The sequence below is a fragment of the Octodon degus genome, unplaced genomic scaffold (genome assembly GCF_000260255.1).
Source record: "Octodon degus isolate 3935 unplaced genomic scaffold, OctDeg1.0 scaffold00284, whole genome shotgun sequence".
Lineage (NCBI taxonomy): Eukaryota > Metazoa > Chordata > Mammalia > Rodentia > Octodontidae > Octodon > Octodon degus.
The window spans coordinates 1,497,452-1,506,480 of NW_004524860.1; the positions used below are offsets into that span (position 1 = coordinate 1,497,452).

At 41.6% G+C, this 9,029-nt stretch overlaps 1 non-coding gene and 1 gene segment (V, D, J or C); both read left to right on the top strand.

The window, feature by feature from the left end:
* LOC101566418 overlaps nucleotides 1–9,029 on the top strand; it is a 468,690-nt gene that overhangs the window by 328,408 nt on the left and 131,253 nt on the right.
* On the top strand, nucleotides 3,988–4,092 carry LOC111814269. The gene has a single exon (XR_002819290.1). It is a non-coding gene; the product is annotated as a U6 spliceosomal RNA (small nuclear RNA).

The following is a 9,029-nucleotide window of genomic DNA, read 5'->3' on the forward strand; positions in this document are numbered from 1 at the left end:
GTAGGATCACAAGTCTGCATCTTGTACAGCAATTAACCACTAAGAAGAATATATGCAGTGTATTATTTGTTGAAACTGTACTTTTGATTTGATTTGAAACTGTCTCATTGCTATATGTTTATCAATAAAACTTTGAAAAGTAAAAAAAGTTTTTAGACAATATATCATATCTGCATCTTTTATTCTGAATAACTACTATGAAGACAGCAACATGTGATATATTAATTATTGTAACTGTCCTAATAACCTGTTTTTAAACTCTCATTGTTATTTCTTTCTCATTAAAATTAATAAAAAAAGAAAATTAAAGCAAGAATGTGCAATGCATATGACATATCCTAGAATATCAATTAAATGAAAATACCAACTCAAATTAGAAGCCAGAGATAACTTTAACATCTTCTGTGCCCCTGGCTTAGAACTTTTACATTCCACCTTTTCTGGGCCCTATCACTGACATCACTGCACGGTCTCTCAACTCCCTCTACTGGAAGTTTCCTGCGACTCCTCAGAGCCACTTCTCTGTACACTCAAACCCCTCCCACATATACCTTTAATGAGTGTTTCTTACCCTGAATTGCTCCTCTGTGTATTTAACCTCCATCTAGGATATGTCTCAGTCACACCTCCCCAAAAATGTCCTGACCACCCAGAGGCAGTACTCATCATCCCAAGTTTTCTATCTTGACTCATGTATGTTTTTGCCTGACCATCACAGTTGAGTGTTTTATCTTCTTTGTGTTGGTTTCTCTGTCTTTAGACTCCAGAGGCAGTAAAAGCAAGGCTCTAATAAGTTTGACTACCCTGAAAACTTATACTAACAGTTTCCCATGGAAATATAAAAAAGAAAAATTGTCAGGCTCAAACAAAACAAGCTGTAGGTGTTATGACTGATTACCAGCACAAACACAACAGACAGACAAACATAAACAAGTCAAGTGACATTTAAATCAGCTGTTTTGGTATCTTTTCCTTCACCCTGATCAGTCAACTAATATCCTAGTTTATGATATAACCTATACCTGGAGCTGTTGTTATTCCCCACCCACTCTGAGATTGGTACAGAGGGACAGCTGGTTAGCTTCTGGAGTAGAGGACCTGAATTCAGGATAGGGAGATATAAGGGATTCCCTGGGTTTTGCCTCTTCTATGTTGCAGCCTGAAGGTTAGATCTCCCTGATGGGACAAGGGGAGAATGTTAGTCCCCAAGCAGCTAACTGAGGAGCCCAAAAGGAACACTGAGATGTTCAATTAGGTAATTTTTGTGAGCAAAGAAAAGTTATACACAGGCCATTTTACCCTATTTCCCTTCCGTTTTGCAAAACATGCCTAGTTGTCAAATAGCATTGTAATTTAGAGGCTTCTCCTCTTGCCACCTCTCCTGGTCTTAGAGGAGCATCCTGGTCATGCATAGAAAAGATTCGGGCCCTGTTCATCTCATCTGGGGAAGGAGACACTCTAGGACTGAGTATGATAGAGTAATTGATGGGCCAGAAGGAAGGTATAGAGAGACCAATGTGAGGTTCCACCTATTTCCTGATGCAAGCCATTCCTAGGCTACAAGGCCAAGGTGAGGGAAGGAGGCATGCCAAGGTTCCAACCTGCTAGGCTGCAGATGTCTACCCATGACATTTTTATGCCTCCACCTGACCCCCAAATGACAGGATATCTCCTATCTGGCAGGAGGTCTGATTGTAGCCTCAACCTCCTCCTCTGGCTCCCTATTAACACCAGGTTTTGTCCCATTATTCCCAAGTGTGGATTTGCAGCTAGTATCCTGGATGAGTCTTTCTGCTTTGGACTAGGCATCTAGTAGTGTCCCCAGGAATGATGTCTGTGCCACATTTCAAACTCAGAAATCTCCCAGAAGGCCCTTTCTTTGAGTTGTAGTGAGAATGACTATTAAAGTCAAATTCCAAAGTGAATGGGGTTTAAGTTGGCTTACATATAGAGAGGAATTATGACATGCAGAGGCCATGCATGTATGGGATTTCTCTTGGCTTGTTTCCTAATTTAATCTCAAGACCTTAAATTGAGAAGCTCCAAAACACAGAGCAGGAAGAGAGAGAGGTCACCTGACACAATGCTCCCCGTTTAATCCCCAATCTCTCATGAGGTTATGAACAAAATTATCAGGAGCAGTACCTGATGAAAAAACACAAATGTAAGGAAAGAGGGAGAAAAAGGGATGGGTCCTGCCAGGGCCTTTCTTCAAGGGCCCAATTATGCCTGGGAGGACAATGGCATACAGGACAAGCTGCACTGGAAAATCTCAGCCCGTGAAGCAGATATAGCACCTCTGATCCAGAAGAAGTCTTGCCCTTTGGCTTGAGGGAAAAACATAGTTTCTGAGATATTTGTGTTATTTTGAGGTGATCCTCCTCAGAAGGGGAGAAGTTTGAACTTAATTTAAAACCTTCTCTGATGATTTTTCTCCCTAGGTATCTTTAACATACCTACAAACCTCACAGATTAAAGCTTCTTCTCGTTGTCTGGTAACCATGAGTTACTCACCTAGAAAAAAATAAGCTTCAATTTCCCTCCTTTCCTGTGCACTCGCGCGCGTACGCACGCACACACACACACACACACACACACACACACACGATGAGAACCAAAGTGAGGAGGAGAAAGAACAAGAAGTTGAGACCTTTAATGAGAGAGTGAGGGAGGAAGCGAAAAACTGAGCTCCTTCTCAATGTTAACTGCACAGATTTTTCCAAGTCTCAAGAATAGCCTGATTGACCACTTGAATCTACACAGCTCAGGGCATGATCCTAGCCACCCGTAAGAGGGGAGCCATAGGACCAAGTGGCCAAAGTTTATGTCCCTTAGCTTTCAGTGATTGACAGAACAGTTTAGAGAACCTTCCTCAGACTAAATATCTTCTATGCCATGTTTTGTGGGGTTGTTTGTTTGTTTGTTTGTTTTGGTACCAGGGATTGAACTCAGGACCTAATGCTTGCTTGGTAGGTGTTTATGCCTGCTGACCTATATCCCTGACCCTGTTGGGTTTTCTGAAACAGTTTTCTATAGTATCACCTGGCAGTGGAAAAACTCCACTTTTTCTCAGATTTCAGCCTCTCACTCCAGTTCTATGAGACTGTCCTTGAGACATCAGATAGTACCTTCATCCTTATGTGTGTCTCCTTGGACAGGCAAGATTCTGAATATCCTATCTTCCAAATAGATAGAGGCATGTATTCCTCATAAAATGAGCTATGTAAATCTATCCCCAGTCCTGATCAGAAGGAGTGACTGACTTTTTCATCAATGTCCTTATGAATGAATATTACTTCCTAAGGGCTCAGCTTAAGAGTTTCTAATTGCTGGAAAAGAGAGACGACCCTAAAACAAAATCCACAAGGGGGCAGTATAACACTACTTTTTTCCATAATTTTATTGATAAATAGCAATGAGACAGTTTCAAATCAAATTGGTAGGACAGTTCCAATAATTAACACATTGCATACATTCTTCCTAGTGGTTAATTTCTGTACAAGATGCGGACATGAGATCCTATTTACAAACACCATTAGAACAAATCACTCTATTCATTAAGAGAATGTAACTATACATCTATCCTAACCACTTTGAATACACAGACACCATTCATCAGCTAATCTGTGGCCAAAGACTATAAAAGTTACATTTCTGGTTATATATGTCTTGTTTTATCTTGGTCTTAACCATCCAACAGAAAAGTATAAAAATGAAGTATAAAAAATAAAGCCATATTAATATGCTGATCTGTAAAAGGCTCAAGTCAATAACTTCTGACATTGCCAGTCCTACGGATAACCCACTACTATTATGGACTACTGGACTATATTGGATTGCTTTGCTGAATTCACACACCTACAATATTTTAATGGCAATGGAATACCCATCTCTGACAAAAGGAAACAAAAATCAGGGATATAAATGATAGGATAGATATACAGCTACTTTCTCTTAGTTCAATGAGAAGAAAGTCTTGTACTAATAGTGTTTAGACAACATCACATATACTAAAATTGGAACGATACAGAGAAGATTAGCATGGCCCCTGCCAAGGATGACACGCAAATTTGTGAAGTGTTCCATAAAACAATTTGGGAACTGGGGTGATGGCTCAGTAGAATAAGTGCTTCCCCTAGCAAGCCCAAGAGCCTAAGTTCAATCCCCAGTTCCGCCAAAAAAAGAAAAGTTATCATATCTGCATCTTGTACTATGAATAACTACTACAGAGACAACAATATGCAATACATTAATTATTGTAACTCTCCTAGTAACCTGTTTTGAAACTGTCTCAATGCTATTTCTTTCTCAATAAAATTAATATAAAAAACCAAAGACTATAGATCTGGGTACTGACTCTGGCCAGCACTTCCTTTTGGGTATCTGGCCATGGAACCAGTGAGGTCATGTCTGAGGTATGTGCACTGCTGCTTTGCTGTCTGAGAAGCTTGGAGAATCCTGAACTCCACCCCAGTAAAGGATTAAAGGAACCAAATTTATAAAGGAAGACTTTATTGGAAAAGAAATGGAGCAGCAAGCAAAAACACCAAAACAGCATCCGGATTCAGAGGCAGAATTATTTACATCAACGGGCACTGATCGGTATCATTCCCAGAATTTCAAGACCCATCCCCAGGTGTCTAGGGCTTTTACATGATGCACAAACAGGAAGTACAAAGGAGGTACAAGGTGAGACAGAACGACTGGCAGTTCTTCTGATTAACTAGCAGGGTGACATAATTGGTGACAAGTGTAGAATGATCATCAGTGTATGAAGCTTGGTACAGTGGTACAATGAGGCATTTTATATGTTCAGTTATACTCTTATGGCTACAGGGATCAAAAACTTACAAAGCTGTGAAGCAGTTACAGTGGTAGGCAGTATCAAAAGAACAAAGTTCTCAAAATAACAATTTTTTTTCTGGTACAGCTTCACTTTTTCAGAAGAAAAGGAGAAGATATATAGCTACTCTGGTAAGAATCAGTTTAGAGAGTTCCAGAAAGATGGAGGAGTTGTGAGCCCTTGGCCTTGGCCTCTTTTATAGGGAGCCAGAGACACTTCTTCCTACCTAGTACTTGCTATAGCTAGATGGGCTTCTGGAACCACTTCCTAAATCATCTCTTCCAGTGATCTATGTGAAGTTTCCTTTGTTTGTTTGTCTCTGACAAAATCGTATCTCTCAAGTGGGCAGCAGGTTAGAAAGGGGTTTCATTCATGTTTACCTGAAAATTAGAAGTTGTAAGTGTGTGTGTGAATATCTATTGTACTGGTATCTATTTTCTCTCTCTCTCTCTCTCTCTCTCTCTCTCTCTCTCTCTCTCTCTCTCTCTCTCTCCTTTGTTTCTCTCTCTCTCCTATTCCAAACCTGCTTTCCAGAGGAATTTCTCCAGCAAAGTTTAACTCCATTCACTCAGGGATATGAAGAAGATTTAGTGAGGTCCTTATCCTATTTTGCTGTCTATAGACCCCTGGCCCTAGAAGGAATGGGTTGAGGTTGCTTTCTTTACACAGAATATCTATTAAAATAAAAGGCAATTTCAAAAGTTGTCAAGGAATTATGTCTATTAACTAGCAAGAGCTGTTAATGCACTAATTGTTGGAAATAAGCACAGCTTTGGTTTTGGACTCTACCAACAACTCAGCAATCAGCCCTGCAGAAGAGAGTGAAGGCCAGCACCACACTTAATCCACTCTTAAGGAGGATTAAAGTCTAAGCAAAAGACATTTTATTTGGTTGCACAATAGCTGTACCACCCCTTCTTTATACAAGATCATCACACCCATTCTTTGAGGCTCAGTAACACAGTCCAGATAGTGTGCCTGTGCATAGAATATGTACCTGTGCATCACCCTTTTCTTTCTTTCATTTGTTCTTACTCTTTTTCTCACAGCTATTATTTTGGTCCTCTGTGGACATGGAGACTGGTGGAAATAAAACTTTTGTTCAAAGCTAAGCCCACAGAAAGGAGAGCAGTCTTTATAACTAGGGTTACTCAGAATTCAGCTGGAGGAGCTGTTGGCCAGCATGCCACCGTGAATGCAGGGACTGCCGGTGACAGGACAGGGCCAGCAGGGGGCGCCTGAGCAAGATGGAGAATCCCAGGACTCCTTGGTTCCAGAGCTGATCAACACCTTAACTCTGTGGAGATTTGTTCCCAAGAGGCATCATATTCCCCTTTTATTTTAATAAATGAATGAAACAATCACAAATGGTAGATTGGAAAAAACAAAACTTTCACATACTAACTGATGAAGTTAAAAGAAATTTTGATATTGAGCCAGCAACTTTCATTCAGTAAGACAAAGGTTCCTGGACCACTGCAATATTGTCATTCTGGTGAGCTCAGATGTTAGAGTTTTGTGTAAGTCCTGGCTAGGAAAAATAAGTAAGGTTTCAAATTCAAGTATAAAATGCCTTTCCTATGGAAATTTCTTTTCCCCATTTCAGAAAGGTCAGCTGCCATCAGCAATGAAGGACCACAGGGAAGATTTTCAACTGTGGCAACTACGAGGTCCTCCTCAACATGCACAAGGCCCAAAGGCTAGAGGAATTTAAGTTCCTAAACACTGTTTCAGGAGCAATAGGTCCAGACTTTCCTGGCTTTGCTGTAAAGAAAAGGATAGTGGTCATGATGGGACCATTTTGCTGCTGCCGTTGCTGCTGCTGCTGCTGCTGCTGCTGCTGCTGCTGCTGCTGCTGCTGCTGCTGCTGCTGCTGCTGCTGCTGCTGCCTATCACAGTCATTTATGTGATGTGAAGTATCAGCATCAGCCCAGGCTCCCAACTGTGCATCTTAAGCTGTGCAAATGACGTCTCCCCATGCTGACATGACAAGGCAGGGCTTGCTGCTGTGCTTAGGAAGAAGCCAGCACCTCTGTATCTGAGTTTTATTTCTGGTCATTTACCAAAGCCGTTTTCAGAAGTGGGATGAATTAAGGCTTTGTACGCACCTGTCTTCACTTCTGTATGATTTTCCTGAGCATCATTTTTGTTTTCACGTGTCCAGTGTAAGGTGCACATGGTAGGGTCCAAGAGAGGCTTGGTGCAGCCTGTGGGGGGTCCCTGAAACTCTCCCACTCAGCCTCTGGATTTACCTTTAATGCTTACTACATGAGCTGGATTGGTCACATTAGAAACAAAGATGATAATCACCCAACAGAATAGGCTACTCCTGTGAAAAGTGGGTTTGCCATCCCCAGGGATGTTTCCAAAAGCAATAACTATCTGTATATGAGAAGTCCAGAAGCCACAAACACAACACTGTCTTTCTATGGGAGAGACACAGGAGGTACCAGTGTGACACAAATGCCCTGCTGAGGTGCTTAGGACCAGCAGAGGGCACTTGGGACAAAAAATGGGCACTAAGATCATGAGGTGGCTCTTGGGAACAGCAGGGGACTTGCAAGACACACTGAGCTCAAGAGTCTAGTTCCAGAATCAGAGACAGTATTGGAGAATGATTTCTTTCTGACATATCATTTGTAATAGTTGCAATTGTGTCAACTGGGGAAGTTTAGAAGTTCAACCCAGCAGGGAGCCAGGGTCCTTATTTTGTAAGCTTCCTGAGCTATGGTAAGAAGAGGACATGGGGAGGACATAGAGATGGCATGGCAGATAGCCAGCATACAATGCAAGGGAGGAAATAGGATTTCTCTGCCCCTTTTGCTCTTGCTGTTTGTTTGTTTGTTTGTTTGTTTTGTCTTCTAGAACTTCTAGAACCGTTGCCCCTGTGCCATGTCACTCTGCCATAGAGCCAGCTGCATACAGACTAAAACCTACACAAACCATGAGATAAGTAAACCTTTCCTCCTTTAACTTTGAATGTCGAGTGCTTTGTCTCAGAAAATAGAGAAAAGTAACTAAGGCATCATTCATTTGTTTTGAACATAAAACAACAGGACTCTTCCTACAGTCAGTGACAAACAGACAGGAGCCACTGTGTGCAAGGTGAGCAAAATAGCTTGTGGCACTATTCCAGTTGCCAGCATTCTGGAAATGTGCTAAGAATATGTACCTGTGCATCATCCTTTTCTTTCTTTCGTTTGTTCTTACTCTTCCTCATGGTCATTTTCTTAGTTCTCTGCAATAGGCACTGGGAGAGAAAAGGAAGAAGTTGTGTGGTCCTCCCAGCTCCTCTGGCACCTTTTTCAGACTCAGGTCATCCCTGATGGGAAAATAACACACACAGTGAGGTAGGAGAGGAGCAGGGCTAGGTGGAGCCCTTGCACTAGAGACCAACTGGTCAGAAGGCATGTGGAGAAACCCTCTTGGCCATTCCAAAGCATTCAAGTTCCCACTGGTGCATTAGGGGCCCCAGCCACTAGGATTTTAGTCAGTCTTTTCTTCTTATATCTCCAGAAATTGGTTTATCCATGTTGAAGACCAAACAGATCCAAGCTCAGAGTAGAAGTAAGGATAAATTTTAATAAAGCTCATCATGAAAGAAGAAAGCTCACCATAAATTGGTCACTGGTTTGTCCAAGTCCAGTGAGACAGAACACACTCACACCCAGGCTACATGAAGCAGGCTCATCACTTACAGAAGAGCAACAAGGGAAAATAATGTCTGGGCTCCTTCAAGGTTCAACAAAGTGTTCTAATGTGTATGAAGTCTCAGCTGAAAGTGCCACACCCAAGGGACCTGAAATATCATGTCCTAGGGTGACACTTCAGGGATAACAGAATTAATTCAGCTCCACCTCCAAAGACCAAAGCAAAGGAATGATGTGTCAGAGACAGCAAGGGAAATGAAATCCACAGAGAATGTTTGAGATGATTGATTCATTGATTGATTTATTGATTTTTTATTGCTACAAAGAAGTAAATTTGAAAATGAAATCACCAGCACAGCATTGCCTCTACCTCTGGGACTAGATCCTTGTGCACAGTGTCTTGCATCCCCCTTGCTCTCCTCCTGCAGCCTCTGCTGATTGTGAGCTCCTTTGCTGTTCTACTTCTAGTGGAGAGGTCATGAATCCATCTTGGGCAGATGTGCTCACATTCTAGATACCCTTTTTTTTTTTTTTTT